Source organism: Coregonus clupeaformis, chromosome 29 (genome assembly GCF_020615455.1).
Source record: "Coregonus clupeaformis isolate EN_2021a chromosome 29, ASM2061545v1, whole genome shotgun sequence".
In the NCBI taxonomy this organism is placed as follows: Eukaryota; Metazoa; Chordata; class Actinopteri; order Salmoniformes; family Salmonidae; genus Coregonus; species Coregonus clupeaformis.
In genome coordinates, this window is record NC_059220.1 from 33357303 (window position 1) to 33384620 (window position 27318).

Consider the following 27318-nt stretch of genomic DNA (forward strand, 5'->3'; position numbering starts at 1 on the left):
GCAACCTGTGGAAAACTGACAGGTATACATAGGTGCACAACAGAGAGCTCTGGGTAAGTGGGGCACCTACTCACCTGGAAGGACTCCCCAGTGCGTGGCCTGCTGTCTCGTCCTCCTGGAGACCCTCCCCAGCACCTAGCCGCAGTGTGCCCTCCACGGCCACAGTTGGTGCAGGGGACGGCCCCCCTCAGGCTCCCTCTCCTCCTCTCTCTAGCGCCAGCACCTCCGAGCTCCATAGGGCTCGGCTCGGAAGTGCTGGAGGATGGAATGGACGGCCCCCACTCGGGACGTCCGCGGGTGACCAGCAGGGTGTCGAGACGGATGGACATGTCCACCAACTGGTCGAACGAGAGATTGGTGTCCCTGCAGGCCAGCTCTTGGCGGACGTCCTCCCGCAGACTGCATCGATAGTGGTCGATGAGGGCCCGCTCATTCCACCCTGCATCCGCCGCTAGAGTCCGGAATTCCAAGGCGAACTCCTGGGCGCTCCTCTTCCCCTGTCGGAGGTAGAATAGACGCTCCCCCGCTGGTTTCCCCTCAGGTGGATGGTCGAACACGGCCCGGAAGCGGCGGGAGAACTCCGCGTAGGTGATAGTGGCGGCGTCTATCCCCCTCCATTCGGCGTTGGCTCACTCCAACGCTTTGCCGGTGAGACAGGAGATGAGGGCGGAAACGCTCTCGTGTCCCGAGGGCGCCGGGTGTACGGTGGCCAGGTAGAGTTCCACCTGCAGGAGGAACCCCTGACACCCGGCAGCGGTGCCATCATACGCCCTCGGGAGCAAGAGCCGAATCCCACTGGGTTCCGGAGCTTGGATGGGCGGACTGGCCGATGGGGGTGGTGAGGTAGGTGGAGGTGTGGGTACCCCTCTGTTCTCCCATCGGTGCAGAGTATTTATTACGTCCTGTAGGGCGGTCCCGATCTGATTGATCCTGTCGTCCTGCCCGCGGACGCGCTCCTCCCACGACTCGGGCGCTGCTGCTGCTCCTGCTGATTCCATCGGTGGTGTGTAATTCTGTCAGGAATAGCTGAATGTGGATGTGGTGCAGGAATCAGGCGCAGGACACAGAAGCTTCGTCCAACACACTTTAGTAGACGATCAAGCAAATACAAACAGGCCTCAAAAGAGCCCGGAGGCGAGCGATTCCGCACACCGTGCGTAAACACCGAAAATACAAATAAGTGCGCACACAAGTGCGAAACTCTCCAAAACATTGGAGCAAAACAATACGGCACCTGCTGACAGGCGGACAATTACACACAACACACGACTAACAAAACGAGAACTTATAGGACACATAATTAACACTAAACGGAAACAGGTGTACAACTAAGACAAAACCAAACAAACATCGATAACATACAACGGTGGCAGCTAGTACTCTGGGGACGACGACCGCCGAAGCCTGCCCGAACAAGGAGGAGGAGCAGCCTCGGCCGAAACCGTGACAACATCAAAACTATGAAATAACACATATGGAATCATGTAGTAACCTAAAAAGTGTTAAACAAATCAAAATATATTTTATATTTGAGATTCTTCAAATAGCCACCCTTTGCCAAGATGACAGCTTTGCAGACTTTTTTGGTTACTACTTGATTCCATATGTGTTATTTCATAGTTTTGATGTCTTCACTATTATTCTACAATGTAGAACATAGTAAAAATAAAGAAAACCCTTGAATGAGTAGGTGTTCTAGAACTTTTGACCGGTAGTGTATATCATTAATTTATACGTCTAAAAATGGATGTAGCAACTAAAGATTCTAGCTTTAATGTGTTCTCTCGCCTGTCCCCTCTCGCCTGTCCCCTCTCACCTGTCCCCTCTCGCCAGTCTTCCTTCTCACCTGTATTATTCACCTAACCTATTGGCCGAAGGTGCTGAAGAAGAGTCTTTCTCAGAGGCTCAGTTATAACACATATCTTTAACTGTAATGTGTCCCCTACCTCTCTCTCTCTCTCCCAACTTTCCCAACCTAGTCTACTGAACGCAGCTGTGCTGTAGAACAGTGTGTTTCACAGATTAACCCAAGGTCTGGCCAGTGGTAGTAGAAAACTTTTAATGAATCCCTGAGCACCGATCACTGGACACTGGCATTCAAACAACTTTTAAAGCTCTCCGCTTTTTGTGTGTGTGTGCGGGGATTCGGCTATTTCAGCCACGCCCGTTGCTGACAGGTGTATAAAATCGAGCACACAGCCAAACAATCTCCATTGACAAACATTGGCAGTAGAATGGCCTTACTGAAGAGCTCAGTGACTTTCAACGTGACACCGTCATAGGATGCCACCTTTCCAACAAGTCAGTTAGTCAAATGTATGCCCTGCTAGATCTGCCCCGGTCAACTGTAAGTGCTGTTATTGTGAAATGGAAATGTCTAGGAGCAACAATGGCTCAGCCGCAAAGTGGTAGGCCACACAAGCTCACAGAACTGGGACCGCCAAGTGCTGAAGCGAATAGCACGTAGAAATCGTCTGTCCTCGGTTGCAATACTCACTACCGAGTTCCAAACTGCCTCTGGAAGCAATGTTAGCACAAGAACTGTTCGTCGGGAGCTTCATGAAATGGGTTTCCATTTCATGAAGCCGCACACAAGCCTAAGATCACCATGCGCAATGCCAGGCGTCGGCTGGAGTGGTGTAAAGCTCGCCGCCACTGGACTCGCGTTCAGTGGAAACGTGTTCCCTGGATTGATGAGTCACACCTCACCATCTGGCAGTCCGACGGACAAATCTAGGTTTGGTGGATGTCAGGAGAACGCTACCTGCCCTAATACATAGTGCCAACTGTCAAGTTTGGTGGAGGAGGAATAATGGTCTGGGGCTGTTTTTCATGGTTCGGGCTAGGCCCCTTAGTTCCAGTGAAGGGAAAGCTTAACGCTACAGCATACAATGACATTGTAAACGATTCTGTGCTTCCAACTTTGTGGCAACAGTTTCAGCATGACAATGTCCCCGTGAACAAAGCGAGGTCCATACAGAAATGGTTTGTCGAGATCGGTGTGGAAGAACTTGACTGGCCTGCACAAAGTCCTGACCTCAACCCCATTGAACAACTTTGGGATAAATTGGAACGCCGACTGCGAGCAAGGCCTAGTCGCCCAACATCAGTGCCTGACCTCACTAATGCTCTTGTTGCTGAATGGAAGCAAGTCCACGCAGCAATGTTCCAACATCTAGTGGAAAGCCTTCCCAGAAGAGTGGAGGCTGTTATAGCAGCAAAGGGGGGACCAACTCCATATTAATGCCCATAATTTGGGAATTAGATGTCCACATACTTTTGGTCATGTAATGTATTCCTGCGGCAAATTACAGGGTTGAGAGTGAGGTATCTGCTGTGGGCTATCTGTGATGAGCTATCTGAACAAGCAACCAACTATAAGATCATCCACAGTTCCCTATCAACAACACACACACACAGATAGAGAGAGAGAGAGAGAGATAGAGAGAGAGAGAGAGAGAGAGAGAGAGAGAGAGAGAGAGAGAGAGAGAGAGAGAGAGAGAGAGAGAGAGAGAGAGAGAGAGAGAGAGAGAGAGAGAGAGAGAGAGAGAGAGAGAGAGAGAGAGAGAGCAACGAATTGGCGAGAGCACTAGAGCAGTCTGCAACACCCGGGCTCACCCTAATAGAATCTGAAGTCAAATGTCTCCTGTTTGCTGATGATCTGGTGCTTCTGTCACCAATCAAGGAGGGCCTACAGCAGCACCTAGATCATCTGCACAGATTCTGTCAGACCTGGGCCCTGACAGTAAATCTCAGTAAGACAAAAATAATGGTGTTCCAAAAAAGGTCCAGTTTCCAGGACCACAAATACAAATTCCATCTAGACACCGTTGCCCTAGAGCACACAAAAAACGATACATACCTCGGCCTAAACATCAGCGCCACAGGTAACTTCCACAAAGCTGTGAACGATCTGAGAGACAAGGCAAGAAGGGCCTTCTATGCCATCAAAAGGAACATAAAATTCAACATACCAGTTAGGATCTTGCTAAAAATAGTTGAATCAGTTATAGAACCCATTGCACTTTATGGTTGTGAGGTCTGGGGTCCGCTCACCAACCAATAATTCACAAAATGGGACAAACAGCAAATTGCAGAATTCTGCAAAAACATCCTCTGTGTACAACGAAAAACACCAAAATAATGCATGCAGAGCAGAATTAGGCCGATACCCGCTAATTATCAAAATCCAGAAAATAGCCTTTAAATTCTATAACCACTTAAAAGGAAGCGATTCCCAAACCTTCTATAACAAAGCCATCACCTACAGAGAGATGAACTTGGAGAAGAGTCCTCTAAGTAAGCTGGTCCTGGGGCTCTGTTCACAAACACAAACAGACCCCACAGAGCCCCAGGACAACAACAACACAATTAGACCCAACCAAATCATGAGAAAACAAAAAGAGAATTTCTTGACACATTGGAAAGAATTAACAAATAAACTGAGCAAACTAGAATGGCATTTGGCCCTAAACAGAGAGTACACAGTGGCAGAATACCTGACCACTGTGACTGACCCAAACTTAAGGAAAGCTTTGACTATGTGCAGACTCAGTGAGCATAGCCTTGCTATTGAGAGAGGCCGCCGTAGGCAGAGCTGGCTCTCAAGAGAAGACAGGCTATGTGCACACTGCCCACAAAATTAGGTGGAAACTGAGCTGCACTTCCTAACCTCCTGCCAAATGTATGACCATATTAGAGAAACATATTTCCCTTAGATTACACAGACCCACAAAGAATTTGAAAACAAATCCAATTTTGATAAACTCCCTTATCTATTGGGTGAAATACCACAGTGTGCCATCACAGCCGCAATATTTGTGACCTGTTGCCACAAGAAAAGGGCAACCAGTGAAGAACAAACACCATTGTAAATACAACCTATATTTACGTTTATTTATTTTCCCTTTTGTACTTTAACTATTTGCACATCGTTATAACACCGTACGTAGTCATAATATGACATTTGAAATGTCTCTATTCCTTTAAAACTTTTGTTAGTGTAATTTTTGATTGTTTATTTCACATGTGTTTATTATCTATTTCACTTGCTTTGGCACTTTAAACATATGTTTCCCATGCCAATAAATCCCTTTGAATTTAATTTAATTTAATTGAGAGAGCGAGAGAGAGAGAAAGAAAGACAGCTAGAGAGAGAGATTGTGAAACCTGATGAAGTGACATTAAGGTCGTAACTCAAGCAGAGGCTTAACGTCAGTGTAAATGATAGGGCTGCTCGTGCTGTGGGAATGTTTCACCTGTAGACGGACTCTGTTTCAGACCTCTGACATCTCTTAGTTAGCTAAGGTCTCTCTGCTTTTGGGGGAGATTCGATTAAATAATGGGGTTTCCATAAGGATTATTAACATTACAGACATTAATTATAATTAATAAGGTATTTACAAGCCTGTTCTAAAACACACCACAGGAGATATACAGTGGATGAGTGTATCCATGCAGGTTCGAGTCAGATCTATTCTACATTAATATATTAGTATACTCTCCTCAAAGAGGAAGGGTATTATTGTACATTTACTTTGACGTCAGTTAGCACATGGTCTTATCCACTGTCTATTACAATAAATGCATTCAGCCGACAATGTGTAAATACATTACTGTGCAAACAGGCCGGGAACAGGCGGAGAGCTTAAGATTTCTATTAGGATGTTTGATATTAGTGGGTTTTAGGACTGAGCAGCATTAGAATAGATGCCCTTTCCTGCTGCCCTGCAGATGACATTAATTCAATAAAGGCCTCTGACACAAACGCGCACGCGCTCACACACACAGTGTATAGAGAGGCCTCCGACTCTGACAGCCACACACACACACACGTCACGCACACACACAAACGCTGGATAGAGAGGCCTGTGTCTCTGACACTCTAAACAAGCCCCCGCTGCCGCCCCTGAACCAGCTCATAAAGAAGGGCACCGCCTCACCCCCCTCCCGCACACCTTCCTCTCCCCCACTGTGACTGACACGCCACTCACTGATAACACACTCTCATTCCAGGGCCGGGAGAGCTGTCAGAGGGGAGGAAGAAGGGAAGGATGGAGGGAAGGAGATATCAGGAGAGATCCTCCTATGCTGGAGCTCCTCGGCTGATAACTGGATGAGGCTATGGAGCGACACACACACACCATCCTCTCCATGTTTTATTTATGGTCCTGTCTCGTCCTCTCTGTATGACTGGCTCTTATCATTTAAATGAAGCAGAAATGTTTTCCTGTTTGTAATTTGTTACATTATCACGTTTTACTATACAGCAGGGCCAGGGCCAAGAGACAAGTGAAATATCACTGTCTAAAAAGAGAGGGGGAGGAGGGGAAAGATATGGATACATGAAGAGAGAGGTAGAGAGAGGGGAGAGGGAGGGGATGAGAGAGGTAGAGAGAGGGGAGAGGGAGAGAGAGAGAGACTTTAGAGATAGAGAGACTGACTTTATACGATATGTATATACTGTATTCTGATCATGGCTCATCCTATATAACTTTTTTTTCAAATTTTTCTGGATTATTTGTGTATTCTTTTTTTATTGATAGGTGTTACTGCACTGTTGGAGCTAGAAATATAAGCATTTCGCTGCACCTGCAATAACATCTGCAAATCTGTGTACACGACCAATACACTTAGATTTGATTTGATTTGCGAGAGAGAGCGAGAGAGAGAGAGAGAGAGAGAGAGAGAGAGAGAGAGAGAGAGAGAGAGAGAGAGAGAGAGAGAGAGAGAGAGAGAGAGAGAGAGAGAGAGAGAGAGAGAGAGAGAGAGATGGAATAGAGTCACAAGGTGGGTATTGAGGCTGTAATGGAGGTATAGAGGCAAGGAGGCAACAAGGCCTCTCTCTCTCTCCCTCCATCCCTCCCTCTCCCCCATCCCTCCCTCTCTCTCTCCCCCTGTCCCCCATTTCAGTAGAAGCTCTGATGAACAGCCAATTTTCCCTTTATCACATTAGCACAGCCATGGGAGGAACACATTTGTTCTACTCAAGTACACTAAAGATACAATTACCACTCCAGCATATACATGTTTTATATCATCGCCGGCCCATAGTGCTATGAGGACCCAAGACATATATTAACACTAGCATGACAGTTTATTTAAGAAAAGAAAATTGTCTCTGGGGAGAGGGAAGAGTCCCACATATATAAGATAATGTGTCAGTGCTTTAATAAAGGCTATAACTCCGGGGAGACTTTTCCTTTAAGCACAAAGCATACCCCCGCATTCTTTTACGGTGCGATCGAGACGCTAAGAAATCATCTGGGCTAACAAGATGGGATGCAATACACCATGGCTGCATCGTCAGGATGGCTGACTTCTATCTCTCTATGTCCTCTCTCTTTCTGTCTTCCTCTGTCTCTCTTCACCTCTCTCTCTCTCTCTCACCTTTCGCCCCTCTCTCATTCCCTCCCTTTCTTTCTCCACTACCCCCCAATCCCACTCTTTCTGTAGCCTATATCTCACTGTCTCCATTTATTCCAGCCTCTCCACAGCTATAGAGGGATGTTGTAGAGAAATGTTCACCCCCCATTAAAAGCAGTGTCTTCCAAAGTCCCTCTGTGAAGGTCCTGTGTGTGTGTGTGTGTGTGTGTGTGTGTGTGTGTGTGTGTGTGTGTGTGTGTGTGTGTGTGTGTGTGTGTGTGTGTGTGTGTGTGTGTGTGTGTGTGTATGTGTGTGTGTGTGTGTATGTGTGTGTGTGTGTGCGTGTGTGCGTGTGTGTGTGTGTGTGCGTGCGTGTGCGTGTTGCTATGGTTAAAACATGGAGATGTGTTGGAGAGCTAAATGTCTTAATGGATTTAATTATCATCTTCATCGTTAATCAGACACACAGGCAGACGGAAGAGGTTCAAAAGAGCACCTGCACACTTAAAACACACCCCTTACCCCTGTTACTGCACTGATACTGAAACAGGCAATAACCAGGTATTAACCAGGCAGTAACCAGGCAGTTACCAGGTAGTAACCAGGCAGAAACCAGGCAGTCACCAGGCAGTTGCCAGGTAGTAACCAGGCAGTAACCAGGCAGTAACCAGGCAGTCACCAGACAGAAGCAGCGTGGGCAGCCAGATGTGAACAGACATGACACGTTCTATGGCTCATCAGGCCAACACAGACCCTGCTTGGGCAGATCAGGGTTAGGCTAAACCACAACCGGCACTAACACAACCCCAAAATGATCATTTGCAAATTAAATCCCAACCACAATACTAATGCCAACCACAATCCATCCCTCCAGTCCGAGCATGTTTGATCTGTCCCTTCAACATGTGTGATTGGACAGATAATGCTTCCTCTGAGCAACTCTAAACTCATACCTATTCCTCATATCAACTCATCACAGATCTAATTCGCAATCAACCCCACATATCAACTCATATCACATAGCCCTCATATCAACTCATATCACAAAGACCTCATATCAACTCATATCATATAAACCTCATTCAAATCAGTCAGTTCCTCATTTCGAATCATGTCACATTGAAATCACTCAACTCCTTGTATCACATCGAACTTCATTCAAATCCTTTAGATCCCTCGAGCACATTTGTATGGTCATTCCCAGTCAGACTGGAACTGTGCTCTTCCCTGCCCTACTGATTCATCTACCAGCCACATCATATGCCCTGACTCTAATGTCATGTGAATAAACAGTGTGAGGCTCGCCAGGCTAGCTATGTGTCTCTTTGTGAGTACATGTCAGCTGGCATATTGTTGACGTGCTAGTCAAACACACTACAGAGAAGATGGAGCCATACACATCTCACATCTAGGCCCTGTGGCAATTCACCTGGTAGACCAGTGGTCACCAACCTTTTCTGAGTCAAGATCACTTTCTGAGTCAAAATGTAAGCCGAGATCTACTGCTCAGATTTTTTTTTAAACATGACTTAAAAAACATAAGCCTATGAATGCTACTTTAACCAATTAAAAACACTCTGTCGCAATGAGGTTTGTGCAGTAGGCTATTGGCCCAATACATTATCACTGCATATTGGCTAAGCTTGAATTGCCCTGCCAATGTTGTTCTGTCAGACCATTTAGAAATTATATTTCAAAATTGTAGGTACATGATCACACCGTTAATAGATTAATTGTTGTATTACTTGTGAGGCACAGCTGAGAGAGCAAAATATATATATATATATATTTTTTTTTTTTACTGGACTGATGGCCTGCATCTGATGGTCAGTCTGAGGGGAGGGAGGGAGCAGCGATGTCCTCTCACCCGACTCACCGTCCCTCCTCTCGCCCTTCCTCCGCTGAGAAAAGGAGACACAGACTTCCAGCTGATGGCGAAACGTACTTCTGCCTCATGCACCAATTCATGTTGTAACTCCTATGAATAGAGAAAGTGAAATATACCTCGATAATAAAAAAGACACAAGCTGCAAATAATAACAACACAAGCTTATCGAAACGCGCATTTTATGGCTTATAAAACTGTTGAACAAAAATGTTGACAGTGCTGAATAACAACTTAAAAATGAACTTACACATAAAACAGCAGCTCTTTGCTGTATTAGTTTAGTCCCTCTGTAGTCATAGTTTTAAAAGTTCTGAAATATCACATTATCAATTTTGCTGTGCGTTGGAGGCTTCTTTATAAAGTCTATGGCACGAGGAAACTGTGTGATCTGAGCTATCTGATTGGCCAGCGGTCAGCTATAGGTGCACTTGATTTGCTCTCTGTGCCTGCCGGTTAGGCGGAGTTCTACCTTCAGACACATTAAATTGTTCAAAATGGGAACACTTTGCCTTCCCGGTGCTAGGGCTGCTGAATCAAGCGCACCTACAATCAACTGCGCGAAACAAATACATTTTTTGGGGAACGTAAGGCTTTATCGTTGTTTTTTTCCCAGAAATGTTTGGTGATCGACTAGGAATGGCTTGGAGATCGACCGGTTGGTGACCACTGCAGTAGACTATCTATATAGGGCTTGGGTTTTTCTTTGTCTCGTTCTGTTCTGTTCGATTCTGTTCGGTTCTGTCCTATTCTATTCTGTTCAATTCTATTCTATTCTACAGGGTATGCATACAGGGACTTCAGAAAGTATTCATACCCCTTATTCCACATTATATTGTGTTACAGCCTCAATTCTAAATGGATTAAATCGAGTTTTTTCTCTCTCACCCATCTACACAAATTACCCCATAAATGACAAAGTGAAAACATGTTTTTAGACATTTTTGCAAATTTATTGAAAATGAAATACAGAAATATCTCATTTACATCACACCCCTGATTCAATACATGTTAGAATCACCTTTGGCAGCGATTACAGCCGTGAGTCTTTCTGGGTAAGTCTCAAAGAGGTTTTCACACCTGATTGTTCAATATTTGCACATGATTATTTTTAAAATTCTTCAAGCTCTCTCAAGTTGGTTGTTTATCATTGCTAGACAGCCATTTTCAAGTCTTGCCATAGATTTTCAAGCTTATTTAAGTCAAAACTGTAACTAAGCCACTCAGGAACATTCAATGTCGTCTTGGTAAGCAACTCCAGTGTATATTTGTCCTTGTGTTTTAGGTTATTGTCCTGCTGAAAGGTGAATTTGTCTCCCAGTGTCTGTTGGAAAGCAGACTGAACCAGGTTTTCCTCTAGGATTTTGCCTGTGCTTAGCTTTATTCTGTTTATTTTTGTCCTAAAAAACTCCCTAGTCCTTGCCGATGATAAGCATACCCTTAACATGATGCAGACACCACATTTCTTGGAAATATGAAGAGTGTTACTCAGTGATGTGTTTTGTTGGATTTGCCCAAAGCATAACACTTTGTATTCAGGACATAAAGATACGTTTTACTTTAGAGCCTTATTGCAAACAGGATGCATGTTTTGAAATATTTATATAATGTACAGGCTTCCTTCTTTTCACTCTGTCATTTACTATAGTATTGTGGAGTAACTACAATGCTGTTGATCCATCCTCAGTTTTCTCCTATCACAGCCATTAAACTCTGTAACTGTTTTAAATTCATCATTGGCCTCAGAGTGAAATCCCCGAGTGGCTTCCTTCCTCTCCGGCAACTGAGTTAGGAAGGACTCCTGTATCTTTGTAGTAACTGGGTGTATTGATACACCATCCAAAGTGTAATTAATAACTTCACCATGCGCAAAGGGATATTCAATGTCTGCTTTTTTTTATTCATACCCATCTACCAATAGGTGCCCTTCTTTGCGAGATATTGGAAAACCTCCCTGGTCTTTATGGTTGAATCTGTGTTTGAAATGCACTGCTCAACTAAGGGACCTTACAGATAATTGTGTGTGTGGGGCACAGAGATGAGTCATTAAAAAAATCTTGTTAATTACTGTTCTTGCACACAGAGTGAGTACATGCAACTTATTATGTGACTTGTTAAGCACATGTTTACTCCTGAACTTATTTAGCCTTGCCATAACAAAGGGGTTGAATAGTTATTGACTCAAGACATTTCAGCTTTTTATTTTTAAGGTCTGTAACAACAAAATGCAGAAACATTCAAGGAGTGTGAATACTCTCTGAAGGCACTGTATTTCTGGTTGCATCTCTCTCTCTCTCTCTCTCTCTCTCTCTCTCTCTCTCTCTCTCTCTCTCTCTCTCTCTCTCTCTCTCTCTCTCTCTCTCTCTCTCTCTCTCTCTCTCTCTCTCTCTCTCTCTCTCTCTCTCTCTCTCTCTCTCTCTCTCTCTCTCTCTCTCTCTCTCTCTCTCTCTCTCTCTCTCTCTCTCTCTCCCCTCTCTCTCTCTCTCTCTCTCTCTCTCTCTCTCTCTCTCTCTCTCTCTCTCTCTCTCTCTCTCTCTCTCTCTCTCTCTCTCTCTCTCTCTCTCTCTCTCTCTCTCTCTCTCTCTCTCTCTCTCTCTCTCTCTGAAGGTGTATCAGTGTAATTTATGCCAGGCCGATGCCCTCTTTCCTCTCCTGCCAGTGGACAGAGGGCTGGCGTAAAGGTGCCCACGTCCCTCGCCCACCGCAACCTTGCCTCACCTTCACGCCTTCACACACACACGCACACACACACACACACACACACACACACACACACACACACACACACACACACACACCTCCTCACCTTCACTGAGACTGACAATCCGTCTCTGTCACTCTGGATGGCATGGGGGCTGAGCGAGAATGAGAAGGGGGGGATCAAGAGTGAGGTGGGGGGGTCTGACCCTATGCCAGGTACAACCCCCCTTAACCCCCCCTCCACCACCCTCCCTCTCCTTCCTACTAGCAGAAGATCCAGCCCGGTGGACCACCCGTGAACGAAAGACATTACCATGGGATGTGTGTTAACATTACACAGTATGTCTAGAGAGTAGCCAGTGGTCCAAGGGCAGAGGGACAGAACTTGTGTACAACAAATACTGTGAAAGGCACCAACTTCTGACTCTATCTAAAATTGGTAGTGTGTGTGTGTGTGTGTGTGTGTGTGTGTCAGGTCAGTGAAGCATCTCTAACACACTGTAAGGCATCTCCTCTCCTCCCTCCCTTCCTCCTCCCTTCCTCCACCCCTCCTCATCCCCTCCTTCACTGCCACCAGCCAGGCTGGCTTGTATTCAGGCCAGGGAGCAAGGGAAAGGGGCAGAGGGAGAGATGGAGGAGTGTTTGGGGTGAGGGGTGGATCGGCAAGGGGTTTGACGGAGTAGGAGAAGGGGGGTGGGGAACTGGGAGGTTTAAGGTTTGACATTATGGGGTGATGAGGCATGTGTACATTGGGGTTAGGGGCTTGAGACATCCTAGCCAACATAAACATCCCCAGGAGAAAGAGAGAGAGAGAGGGAGCAGGATAGAGAGAGAGAGAGAGAGAGAGAGAGAGAGAGAGAGGGGGGAAGAGAGAGAGAGAGAGAGAGAGAGAGAGAGAGAGAGAGAGAGAGAGAGAGAGAGAGAGAGAGAGAGAGAGAGAGAGAGAGAGAGAGAGAGAGAGAGAGAGAGAGAGAGAGAGAGAGAGAGAGAGAGAGAGAGAGAGAGAGGGAGAGAGAGAGAGAGAGAGCATTAGAGAGGGATGGGGGTGATCTCTCTATCTCCCTCCATTGTTCCACTGTGTGTATCTAAGGGACTGGTATGGCAGGGTATCCAGTCTATGCCTAGACGGGGACTCCAGGTCTAATTGTGCGTGTAAATGTTCATTAAGGTTGTGGGATATAGAGGACGGAGGGTAGAGCATGGCAGGATGGACTTTCTTTCAGCAGCCAGAGACACTCTGAGGGAACTGAGGCAGAAGAATGCAGAAGTGTCACAGCCTGGAGGAAGAAAGAGGAGAGAAAGAAGAAAGAGAAGAGGGAAAGACAGGAGGAATATGAAGGAGTAAACGGGATATGGCTGGGATATGAAGAAAGAGAGAGAAGGGAGAAGGAGAAGGAGAAACAGAGAGTGTAGAGCAGAGCAGCGCAACTCCCTGCTCCCAGACAGGGAACAGCCTTCTGACCCTTTCCAGTAGCAGATACATGCTGAGTGTTTGGAAAGATGTGTAAAGTAATAGTATGGGGTAACCAACTGCCATACTCTCCAATAGGTCACTATCTCCCCTCCAGTGAAGTCTCCCTAGGACAGGTAATGAAGTAGTCAGATAGTCTGTGCTCTCAACCGCCTCATCCACTGGACTGTCCTTACCTCACCCTGGCTTCCAGCGAGCCAGCTACCATGTCATCTGACAACCACAGCCAACTACACAGTGTCTCCTTTTCAAAACACAGACCATCAAAAAAGCTGAGTTTTATACCATTTCACGTGCGTTCTATTTGAAAGTCAACAATGTTATTTTTTTTCTTCAATAGAGTGATAAAGGGCATGCAGCTATAGTATTTCCTCAAACAAAATAAATTAATACAAAACACTCAGCAGAAGATACAGTTGAATTCGGAAATGTACATACTCCTTAGCCAAATACATTTCAACTCAGTTTTTCACAATTCCTGACATTTAATCCTAGTAAAAATTCCCTGTCTTAGGTCAGTTAGGATCACCACTTTATTTTAAGAATGTGAAATGTCAGAATAATAGTAGAGAGAATGATTTATTTAAGCTTTTATTTATTTCATCACATTCCCAGTGGGTCAGAAGTTTATATACACTCAATTAGTATTTGGTAGCATTGCCTTTAAATTGTTTAACTTGGGTCAAATGTTTCGGGTAGACTTCCACAAGCTTCCCACAATAAGTTGGGTGGATTTTGGCCCATTCCTCCTGACAGAGCTGGTGTAACTGAGTCAGGGTTGTAGGCCTCCTTGCTCGCACATGCTTTTTCAGTTCTGCCCACAAATGTTCTATGGGGATTGAGGTCAGGGCTTTGTGATGGCCACTCCAATACATTGACTTTGTTGTCTTTAAGCCATTTTGCCACAACTTTGGAAGTATGCTTGTGGTCATTGTCCATTTGGAAGACCCATTTGCGACCAAGCTTTAACTTCCTGACTGATGTCTTGAGATGTTGCTTCAATATATCCACATTATTTTCCTTCCTCATGATGCCATCTATTTTGTGAAGTGCACCAGTCCCTCCTGCAGCAAAGCACCCCCACAGCATGATGCTGCCACCCCCGTGCTTCACGGTTGGGATGGTGTTCTTCGGCTTGCAAGCCACCCCCTTTTTCCTCCAAACATAACGATGGTCATTACAGGCCAAACAGTTATATTTTTGTTTCATCAGACCAGAGGACATTTCTCCAAAAAGTACGATCTTTGTCCCCATGTGCAGTTGCAAACCGTAGTCTGGCTTTTTTATGGCGGTTTTGGAGCAGTGGCTTCTTCCTTGCTGAGCGGCCTTTCAGGTTATGTTGATATAGGACTCATTTTACTGTGGATATAGATACTTTTGTACCTGTTTCCTCCAGCATCTTCACAAGGTCCTTTGCTGTTGTTCTGGGATTGATTTGCACTTTTCGCACCAAAGTACGTTCATCTCTAGGAGACAGAACACGTCTCCTTCCTGAGTGGTATGACGGCTGCGTCGTCCCATGGTGTTTATACTTGCGTACTATTGTTTGTACAGATGAACGTGGTACCTTCAGGTGTTTGGAAATTGCTCCCAAGGATGAACCAGACTTAGCTTACAATAAAAGAGCAAGTTATTTTTTGCAAAGACAATGCATGGCAATCAGATTTATTATGTTAACCATAGAAAGAAAGTAGACAGCTACATTTCCTAATGTTTTGTTTGAAGTTAGTCTTGCATTTTAACTTGCTAAAACTACCAGAGGAAAGCTCTTTCTCTCTGCCATTAGTCAGAGCACTGTCTGCTGATCAAATGCCCGTTCATGAACGCAGGAATTTGATCGGTCTGAAGACGAGAGTAAGATTACTCATCCGATCGGAGAAGTTCAACTCAAGCACACAATTTGTCTAAAGCCAAACAGAAATTACAATAAGAAGAGTTTTAGATCTGCGTTAACAAAATTCAGCAAGATATTTCTTCTGTGTTTTCCTTTTTTCTACTTGAAAACGCAGAATTCTGCATTAACGCTACCCCTTTTACCACACCATGACCGTAACACTACCACACCATGATCGTAACACTACAACACCATGACCTTAACACTACAACACCATGACCGTAACACTACAACACCATGACCGTAACACTACCACACCATGACCTTAACACTACCACACCATGACCGTAACACTACCACACCATGACCTTAACACTACAACACCATGACCGTAACACTACAACACCATGACCGTAACACTACAACACCATGACCGTAACACTACCACACCATGACCTTAACACTACAACACCATGACCGTAACACTACAACACCATGACCGTAACACTACCACACCATGACCATAACACTACCACACCATGACCGTAACACTACCACACCATGACCGTAACACTACCACACCATGACCGTAACACTACCACACCATGACCGTAACACTACCACACCATGACCGTAACACTACCACACCATGACTGTAACACTACAACACCATGACCTTAACACTACAACACCATGACCGTAACACTACAACACCATGACCGTAACACTACCACACCATGACCTTAACACTACAACACCATGACCGTAACACTACCACACCATGACCGTAACACTACCACACCATGACCGTAACACTACCACACCATGACCGTAACACTACCACACCATGACCGTAACACTACCACACCATGACCTTAACACTACAACACTGTGACCGTAACACTACCACACCATGACCGTAACACTACAACACCATGACCGTAACACTACCACACCATGACCGTAACACTACAACACCATGACCTTAACACTACCACACCATGACCATAACACTACCACACCATGACCGTAACACTACCACACCATGACCGTAACACTACAACACCATGACCGTAACACTACCACACCATGACCGTAACACTACCACACCATGACCGTAACACTACCACACCATGACCGTAACACTACCACACCATGACCTTAACACTACAACACTGTGACCGTAACACTACCACACCATGACCGTAACACTACAACACTGTGACCGTAACACTACCACACCATGACCGTAACACTACAACACCATGACCGTAACACTACCACACCACGTCCATGACCGTAACACTACCACACCATGACCGTAACACTACCACACCATGACCGTAACACTACCACACCATGACCGTAACACTACCACACCATGACCGTAACACTACCACACCGTGACCGTAACACTACCACACCATGACCTTAACACTACAACACTGTGACCGTAACACTACCACACCATGACCGTAACACTACAACACCATGACCGTAACACTACCACACCATGACCGTAACACTACAACACCATGACCGTAACACTACCACACCATGACCGTAACACTACAACACCATGACCTTAACACTATCACACCATGACCGTAACACTACCACACCATGACCGTAACACTACCACACCATGACCTTAACACTACCACACCGTGACCGTAACACTACCACACCATGACCGTAACACTACAACACTGTGACCGTAACACTACCACACCATGACCGTAACACTACAACACTGTGACCGTAACACTACCACACCATGACCGTAACACTACAACACCGTGACCGTAACACTACCACACCATGACCGTAACACTACAACACCGTGACCGTAACACTACCACACCATGACCGTAACACTACCACACCATGACCGTAACACTACAACACCGTGACCGTAACACTACCACACCACGTCCATGACCGTAACACTACCACACCATGACCAAAACATACCACACCATGACCATAACACTACCACACCACGACCATGTCATTTAGTGATAACCTCCTCAGATCCCCACGAGAGCAGATGGGAAGGAAAGCGAAGTGAACATGAAAGGCCTGTGTGCTGTTAAACATTAATGTGGGCTGTTTTGCGGTGACGGCTGTCTGACACACACTGATATGATAATGCTAATTTAGACAGGCACACGGGAGACTGCCTCTGGGGTCCTTCAGGCACGCTCCATCACTGACACATTTAGTCATTTACCTCTCTTTTCCTCTTCATTCTCTCTCTCTCTCTCTCTCTCTCTCTCTCTCTCTCTCTCTCTCTCTCTCTCTCTCTCTCTCTTCCTAAGTGGAGTGACCTGCCAGAAGTTTGCAGGTGGAGAAAGCTACCAGTAGTCCGCAGCAGTAGTGTGACACCAGAACAAGTTCTAACTGATTCCCCAGAGCTAAAGAACGAGACAGAGAGAGAGAGACATGCAACGCGAAACAGAGGAAACGCAACAGTGCTTCCAATCCTCCCTTCGCACCTACAGTACCTACACCCCCTCTCACCTGCCTCCACAGCTCCCTTCTTCAGTCTCACGTCAGTCGCTTCTTGTTTTATCTCTGTTACAGCAGTCGTCCGTCCCACCGACAAAAGTTAAATATGCACATACACTCACACTGCTGATCACCTAGCAGTGTTACTGACATACACCACCCCCTGGCACCCCCAAAACAGAATGCCTTAGAGTCACATCACCCATCCACCTCCCTCCCTCCATCCCTCCCTGCCTCCTTCCTCCAGGCTGCATTTTCCTCTCCTCTTTTCACTCCCTCGTTATCATAATCACATTGGACAAGCGCCTAGGGATGGTGGTTTCCTTCTCTCTCTCTCCCTGGAGTCCCTTCCTCCTGTAATGTTGTTGTTCTTTATTGACCGTCTTCTTCTCTCCTTTTGCTCTTTTGAATTCGTCAAACGGACGAGGTTGTGTGTGAGGATGTGTGCATGCCTGTGTGTGTGTGTGCGTATGCGTATGTGTGTGTCGAGTGCCTCTGTAGCTACTCAATTACCTGGCTGTTTCATAGTGTAATGTCTGTATTGTTGCTGACACGCCGCTACAAACGATCCATAACCACTGCTGTGTTGGGGCCTACACAGACCAGGTTTGTCAGAGATAATAAGCACAATGTTCTTCTTCTGTTTGGTCACAAAGGATCACGTCATCATCACACCATTCCACTACAGTGGGTCAGTCAGTCAGTCAGTCACACAGTACAGACAGGCAGACAGACAGAGCAGCAGCATTACCAACCTGGTCTCAGATCATTTTGTATTATTCTGTACATAAAGCTGAGACACTATTTAGTATGATATGTTACATTTCGTATGATATGTCTTAATTTGTGCATATCCATCACCCATTTCGTATGATATGTTACAAATTACAATTCGTATTATATGTTACGAATTTGCAAAACGTACAATATGTTACAAAGTTGCAAAACCTATGATATGGTGCGAATTCGAGCTAGGTGGCTAGGTGGCTAACATTAGCTAGCTCGCTAACGTTAGCTAGGTTAGGGATAAGGGTTAGGGGTTAGGGTAAGGTTAGGGCTAAGTTTAGGAGTTAGGTTAAAGGGTTAACGTTAGGGTTAGGGGAAGGGGAAGGGTTAGCTAAAAGGGTTAAGGTTAGGGTTAGGTTAAGTGTTAGCTAAAAGGGTTAAGGTTAGGGTTAGGGAACGGGTTAGCTAACATGCTAAGTAGTTACAAAGTAGCTAAAAAGTAGTAAGTAGTTGAAAAGTTGCTAATTAGCTAAAATGCTAAATTTGTCCGTGATGAGATTGGAACTCGCAACCTTTGAGCATTAGACTCAGCTAAACACAACTCCTGGTAGCTATTGAGCTGTCAGCACTGAGAAGGGGAAGTCAGTAGGTACTCAACTACAAATCACTCCTGGTTCACAACAATATCAACCGTGTTACGAGTCACATACAATGTCGTCTAGGCACCTCCAGTAAAAGGAATATATACTGTATAGCAGGGATGATCAACTAGATTCAGCCGCTGGAGGATTTTTTCTTGAGCGGATGTTCGGGGGCCGGAACATAATTACAAATCATTTGACTGCAAATTGACCGCAAGAATCCCAAACAGATATAATATTTGACTAAAACATAATAATTTAAAACCTTGCTTACATTTGTAGACGATCACGTATCTCTCTATTATGCGTGGGAATACTTGGGAACAGATTTCTCAAATAAAAATCACCTGTAGCAGATATCCCCAAATAATATATGTATATATAAAAAAAAAAATTACTCCGCAAAATTAAACCACCGCCAGTTGCAGAACCGTGCTGTATTGTGTACCTATACAGTGCATTCTGAAAGAATTCAGACCCCTTGACTTTTTCCTCATTGTGTTACTCCTTATACTAAAATGGATTAAATGAGTTTTTTCCCCTCATCAATCTACACACAATACCCCATAACAACAAAGCAAAAACAGGTTTTTAGAAATGTTTGCTAATTTATTCAATATAAAACATTGAAAATATTACATTACATAAGTATTCAGACCCTTTACTCAGTACTTTGTTGAAGCACCTTTGGCAACAATTACAGCCTCAAGTTTTCTTGGGTATGACGCTACAGGCTTGGCACACCTGTATTTGGGGAGTTTCTCCCATTCTTTTCTGCAGATCTTCTCAAACTCTGTCCGGTTGGATGGGGTTGGACCTGCTCCAGAGCGCACAGGTATTTTCAAGTCTCTCCAGAGATGTTTGATCGGGTTCAAATCCGGGCTATGAATGGGCCACTCAAGGACATTCAGAGACCTGTCCCGAAGCCACTCCTGTGTTGTCTTGGCTGTGTGCTTAGGGTCGTTGTCCTGTTGCAAGGTGAACCTTCGCCCCAGTCTGAGGTCCTGAGCGCTCTAGAGCAGGTTTTCATCAAGGATCTCTCTGTACTTTGCTCTGTTCATCTTTGCCTCGATCCTGACTAGTCTCCCATTCCCTGCCACTGAAAAACATCCCCACAGCATGATGCTGCCACCAAAATGCTTCACCGTAGGGATGGTGCCAGGTTTCCTCCAGACGTGATGCTTGGAATTCAGGCCAAAGAGTTCAATCTTGGTTTCATCAGACCAGAGAATCTTGTTTCTCATGGTCTGAGAGTCTTTAGGTGCCTTTTGGCAAACTCCAAGCGTATGTACAGTGGGGAAAAAAGTATTCAGTCAGCTACCAATTGTGCAAGTTCTCCCACTTAAAAAGATGAGAGAGGCCTGTAATAAAATAGGTACACGTCAACTATGACAGACAAATTAAGAAAAACAATTCCAGAAAATCACATTGTAGGATTTTTTATGAATTTATTTGCAAATTATGGTGGAAAATAAGTATTTGGTCACCTACAAACAAGCAAGATTTCTGGCTGTCACAGACCTGTAACTTCTTCTTTAAGAGGCTCCTCTGTCCTCCACTCGTTACCTGTATTAATGGCACCTGTTTGAACTTGTTATCAGTATAAAAGACACCTGTCCACAACCTCAAACAGTCACACTCCAAACTCCACTATGGCCAAGACCAAAGAGCTGTCAAAGGACACCAGAAACAAAATTGTAGACCTGCACCAGGCTTGGAAGACTGAATCTGCAATAGGTAAGCAGCTTGGTTTGAAGAAATCAACTGTGGGAGCAATTATTCGGAAATGGAAGACATACAAGACCATTGATAATCTCCCTCGATCTGGGGCTCCACGCAAGATCTCACCCCGTGGGGTGAAAATGATCACTAGAACGGTGAGCAAAAATCCCAGAACCACACGGGGGGACCTAGTGAATGACCTGCAGAGAGCTGGGACCAAAGTAACAAAGCCTACCATCAGTAACATACTACGCCGCCAGAGACTCAAATCCTGCAGTGCCAGACGTGTCCCCCTGCTTAAGCCAGTACATGTCCAGGCCCGTCTGAAGTTTGCTAGAGTGCATTTGGATGATCCAGAAGAGGATTGGGAGAATGTCATATGGTCAGATGAAACCAATATATAACTTTTTGGTAAAAACTCAACTTGTCGTGTTTGGAGGACAAAGAATGCTGAGTTGCATCCAAAGAACACCATACCTACTGTGAAGCATGGGGGTGGAAACATCATGCTTTGGGGCTGTTTTTCTGCAAAGGGACCAGGACGACTGATCCGTGTAAAGGAAAGAATGAATGGGGTCATGCATCGTGAGATTTTGAGTGAAAACCTCCTTCCATCAGCAAGGGCATTGAAGATGAAACGTGGCTGGGTCTTTCAGCATGACAATGATCCCAAACACCCCGCCCGGGCAACGAAGGAGTGGCTTCGTAAGAAGCATTTCAAGGTCCTGGAGTGGTCTAGCCAGTCTCCAGATCTCAACCCCATAGAAAATCTTTGGAGGGAGTTGAAAGTCTGTGTTGCCCAGCGACAGCCCCAAAACATCACTGCTCTAGAGGAGATCTGCATGGAGGAATGGGCCAAAATACCAGCAACAGTGTGTGAAAACCTTGTGAAGACTTACAGAAAACGTTTGACCTGTGTCATTGCCAACAAAGGGTATATAACAAAGTATTGAGAAATTTTTTGCAAATTTGCAAATAAATTCATTAAAAATCCTACAATATGATTTTCTGGATTTTTTTTTCTCATTTTGTCTGGCATAGTTGACGTGTACCTATGATGAAAATTACAGCCCTCTCTCATCTTTTTAAGTGGGAGAACTTGCACAATTGGTGGCTGACTAAATACTTTTTTCCCCCACTGTATATATATATTTGCGAGAAAAAAAACATATGGGGGATTGGAAGTGATGCAGACAATTACATTGATGGAAGTTACAATCAATCTGAAATATTAAAGCTGATCTACTCCCTAAAAAACAAAATGTAAAATATATAATCCAAGCGGGCTGTCGTGTGCCATTTACTGAGGAGTGGTTTCCGTCTGGCCACTCTTCCATAAAGGCCTGATTGGTGGAGTGCTGCAGAGATGGTTGTCCTGCTGGAAGGTTCTCCCATCTTCACAGAGGAACTCTTGAGCTCTGTCAGAGTGACCATTGGGTTCTTGGTCATCTCACTGAGCAAGGCCCTTCTTCCCCGATTGCTCAGTTTGGCCGGGCGGCCAGCTCTAGGAAGAGTCTTGGTGGTTCCAAACTTCTTCCATTTAAGAATGATGGAGGCCACTGTGTTCTTGGGGACCTTCAATGCTGCAGACCTTTTTTGGTACCCTTCCCCAGATCTGTGCCTCGACACGATCGTGTTTCGGAGCTCTACGGACAATTCCTTTGTCCTCATGGCTTGGTTTTTGCTCTGACATGCACTGTCAACTGTGGGACCTTTGCTTTTCCAAATCATGTCAAATCAATTGAATTGACCCCAGGTGGACTCCAATCAAGTTGTAGAAACAGCTCAAGGATGATCAATAGAAACAGGATGCACCTGAGCTCAACTTTGAGTCTCATAGTAAAGGGTCTGAATACTTATGTAAATAAGGTATTTCTGTTTTTTATTTTAATACATTTGCAAAAATTTCTAAAAAACGGTTTTTTCTTCATCATTATGGGATATTGTGTGTATATTGATGAGGAAAATGTGTTATTTAATCAATTTTAGAAAAAGGCTGTAACGTAACAAAATGTGGAAAATGTCAAGGGGTTTAAATACTTTCCGAATGCACAGTAAAATAAAGTGATTATAAGGGATTTAAAGTCCAAAACTCCAATGGTCAGGTAATTTTTTACACTTAGATAATGGAGCTTATAGTATTCAGTAAGGCAGAATACATTATATAAGTATTTAACAAGGGCAGTGGTATCCCTGCATATAGTGTAAAGCCATAGTTCTCCTCCGTCCTGTGCCTGCCTTTATGTTTTGTTTGCCATCTCTGCCTGTTGGTGTACTGTTTAGGAAGCGTAGGGACGACTGTGTGTATGCCCATGGTTGTGTCTTGATGTGTGTCTGTGTGTGTGCCCCCCTGCCCCCACAGCTGGTCCAAAGCAGATGTTTACCAGTATAATTACCCCCCGCCCATACGTCATCTCCAGCCTCTAGATGTGTAGTGACACCAGTTCAACACAGACCTGCTGTGGATCTCATTTAACACATTAATATCAATACTCTTACTGCCTATTGGCCAACCATTAAAATAAGGACACATGCACTAACTGATGGAAAATACACTGGCACGCATACATGGCTTACAGACAACAACAAACACACCTGAACTCAGGAATATACACATGAAGTCAAGTGCAAAGTCAACAAGTGAAAAGTGACACAAAAGGATTACACAATGGTGTCATAGCAATGGCATAGCTAACAAAAAAAGTACATATTATCAACACAGAGGTGGAGTGTATATATAACTCAAGACCCACTTCTTTCCAAAACACATGTAACAGGGGATAGCAGGACAGGTTAGATAGGCAGTGTGATAGGTACAGTAACCCGGTTCTTACCTGTAGAGGTAGGTGGGTCCACCTGTCCACTGTGAGTCTGCCCTGGGTGCTGAAGGTCATAGAGAGAACCTGACCACTGGGCTGACCATACCGTAGCGTGACCACAGACTCTGACACGGTCAGCACGAACACCAACCGCTCTTCTGAACTCTTCTCCAACACCGTCCTGACCAGAGAGAGACAGAGACACCGGGTCAGGAGCACACACACATACGCATGTACGCACACACACACACACACACACACAAACACACACACACACAAACACACACACACACAAACACACACGCACACAAACACACACGCCTCTCTCTACTCTGAACTCTTCTTATTCAGCGTCAGACCACATCAAGAGCTCAAGAGCCACTGCGTGTGTAGGCTTTTGTTCCAGCCCATCACTAAGACATCTGATTCAAATAATCAACTACAATAGTTACTGTAGGTGTGTTATTGCAGGGCTGGAACAAAAGCCTTCAGTCCTCATAACTCTCCAGCTCTAGGTTTGGAAACCTACTTTATGGTCTAGATAGATGACTATGTTTCCACAGAGGGTAAGACCCACCCACAAGAATCCAGTGAGGATCATTGTGACATTTACACATTTAATATCCATATTTAACATGATTTCTCCCTGGTGTTACAGTGGTCTAGAGGAGCAGCCACCCACACACTCTGTGTCATATTAAACACCATCAAACACATTTTATGAGGAAACTCTGGCTTTTTATGAATACAGGCCAACACACCCAATAAATCACTAGCACAGTGTGCGTGTGTGTGTGTGTGTGTGTGTGTGTGTGTGTGTGTGTGTGAGTGTGTGTGTGTGTTGTTTGCACTGCATGCCTGTTCAGTCCAGTTCACTTGAGTGAATGAGATGAGGTAGGGCACAGGGGACAGGTTTTAGGAATTAAATGCTGCCTGTGTTTCTGCCTGTTTGGTCTACTTAGAATTGGGCCAGTCCTCTCAGGGGTGTGTGTGTGTGTGTGTGTGTGTGTGTGTGTGTGTGTGTGTGTGTGTGTGTGTGTGTGTGTGTGTGTGTGTGTGTGTGTGTGTGTGTGTGTATGTTAGCACGTACATGTGCACATGCACTTGTGTGTGTGTCTGTGTGTCCGCGCGTGCGTGTGGCTGGTCCCAGCGTCTAGGGTGAGTGCGGAGGCACATATTTTAGTTTCATGTTATCCTGGGCCTGGCATACTTATAGGTATACATTTTTGAGGAGAATAAACTAGGCTCACTCCCTCTTTGGTCCTGATGTACACAGCCACATAACTAACCTTAAAGGGGCAATCTGTAGTTGCTAAGTCCATTTTTGGACTTTGAAATTAATGATATGTACCCATTTATTCTTGAAAAACATACATGCCTCATGAGCTTAGTTTAACTGTTGTACCTTATCAGAACCCAAAATATACACTACCAGTCAAAAGTTTGGACACACCTAGTTATTCAGGGTTTTTCTTTATTTTTACTACACTGCTCAAAAAAATAAAGGGAACACTAAAATAACACATCCTAGATCTGAATGAATGAAATAATCTTATTAAATAATTTTTTCTTTACATAGTTGAATGTGCTGACAACAAAATCACACAAAAATTATCAATGGAAATCAAATTTATCAACCCATGGAGGTCTGGATTTGGAGTCACCCTCAAAATTAAAGTAGAAAACCACACTACAGGCTGATCCAACTTTGATGTAATGTCCTTAAAACAAGTCAAAATGAGGCTCAGTAGTGTGTGTGGCCTCCACGTGCCTGTACGTGCCCTACAAGCCTGGGCATGCTCCTGATGAGGTGGCGGATGGTCTCCTGAGGGATCTCCTCCCAGACCTGGACTAAAGCATCCGCCAACTCCTGTACAGTCTGTGGTGCAACGTGGCGTTGGTGGATGGAGCGAGACATGATGTCCCAGATGTGCTCAATTGGATTCAGGTCTGGGGAACGGGCGGGCCAGTCCATAGCATCAATGCCTTCCACTCGCAGGAACTGCTGACACACTCCAGCCACATGAGGTCTAGCATTGTCTTGCATTAGGAGGAACCCAGGGCCAACCACACCAGCATATGGTCTCACAAGGGGTCTGAGGATCTCATCTCGGTACCTAATGGCAGTAAGGCTACCTCTGGCGAGCACATGGAGGGCTGTGCGGCCCCCCAAAGAATTGCCACCCCACACCATGACTGACCCACCGCCAAACCGGTCATGCTGAAGGATGTTGCAGGCAGCAGAACGTTCTCCATGGCGTCTCCAGACTCTGTCACGTCTGTCACGTGCTCAGTGTGAACCTGCTTTCATCTGTGAAGAGCACAGGGCGCCAGTGGCGAACTTGCCAATCTTGGTGTTCTCTGGCAAATGCCAAACGTCCTGCACGGTGTTGGGCTGTAAGCACAACCCCCACCTGTGGACGTCGGGCCCTCATACCACCCTCATGGAGTCTGTTTCTGACCGTTTGAGCAGACACATGCACATTTGTGGCCTGCTGGAGGTCATTTTGCAGGGCTCTGGCAGTGCTCCTCCTGCTCCTCCTTGCACAAAGGCGGAGGTAGCAGTCCTGCTGCTGGGTTGTTGCCCTCCTACGGCCTCCTCCACGTCTCCTGATGTACTGGCCTGTCTCCTGGTAGCGTCTCCATGCTCTGGACACTACGCTGACAGACACAGCAAACCTTCTTGCCACAGCTCGCATTGATGTGCCATCCTGGATGAGCTGCACTACCTGAGCCACTTGTGTGGGTTGTAGACTCCGTCTCATGCTACCACTAGAGTGAAAGCACCGGCAGCATTCAAAAGTGACCAAAACATCAGCCAGGAAGAATAGGAACTGAGAAGTGGTCACCACCTGCAAAACCAGTCCTTTATTGGGGGTGTCTTGCTAATTGCCTATAATTTCCACCTGTTGCCTATTCCATTTGCACAACAGCATGTGCAATGTATTGTCAATCAGTGTTGCTTCCTAAGTGGACAGTGATTTCACATTTTAGTTATTTAGCAGACGCTCTTATACAGAGCGACTTACAGTTAGTGAGTGCATTCATTTTTATGTATATATTTTTTTTCATACTGGCCCCCCGTGGGAAACGAACCCACAACCCTGGCGTTGCAAACGCCATGCTCTACCAACTGAGCTACATCCCTGCCGGCCATTCCCTCCCCTACCCTGGACGACTTGTGCGCCGTCGCATGGGTCTCCCGGTCGCGGCCGGCTACGACAGAGCCTGGATTCGAACCAGGATCTATAGTGGCACAGCTAGCACTGCGATGCAGTGCCTTAGACCACTGCGCCACTTGGGAGATCTGATTGACTTGGAGTTACATTGTGTTGTTTAAGTGTTCCCTTTATTTTTTTGCGCAGTGTATTTTCTACATTGTAGAATAATAGTGAAGACATTAAAACTATGAAAAACACATATGGAATCATGTAGTAACCAAAAAAGTGTTAAACAAATCAAAAGATGTCTTCACTATTATTCTAAAATGTCGAAAATTGTAAAAATAAAGAAAAACCCTTGAATGAGTAGGTGTGTCCAAACTTTTGACTGGTACTGCAAGCCTGTTTTATGACAATGTTTGGAAACAAAGCACTATATCAACAAGATCTCATGTTCTGAAAAGGTCTGACTTCAGTATTCAA

At 45.2% G+C, this 27318-nt stretch overlaps 1 pseudogene; it reads right to left on the reverse strand.

Annotated features, from left to right (window-relative positions):
* Nucleotides 1–24275, reverse strand: part of LOC121544484 — a 244163-nt pseudogene extending 219888 nt beyond the window's left edge.
* Nucleotides 24276–27318: the final 3043 nt, after the last annotated feature.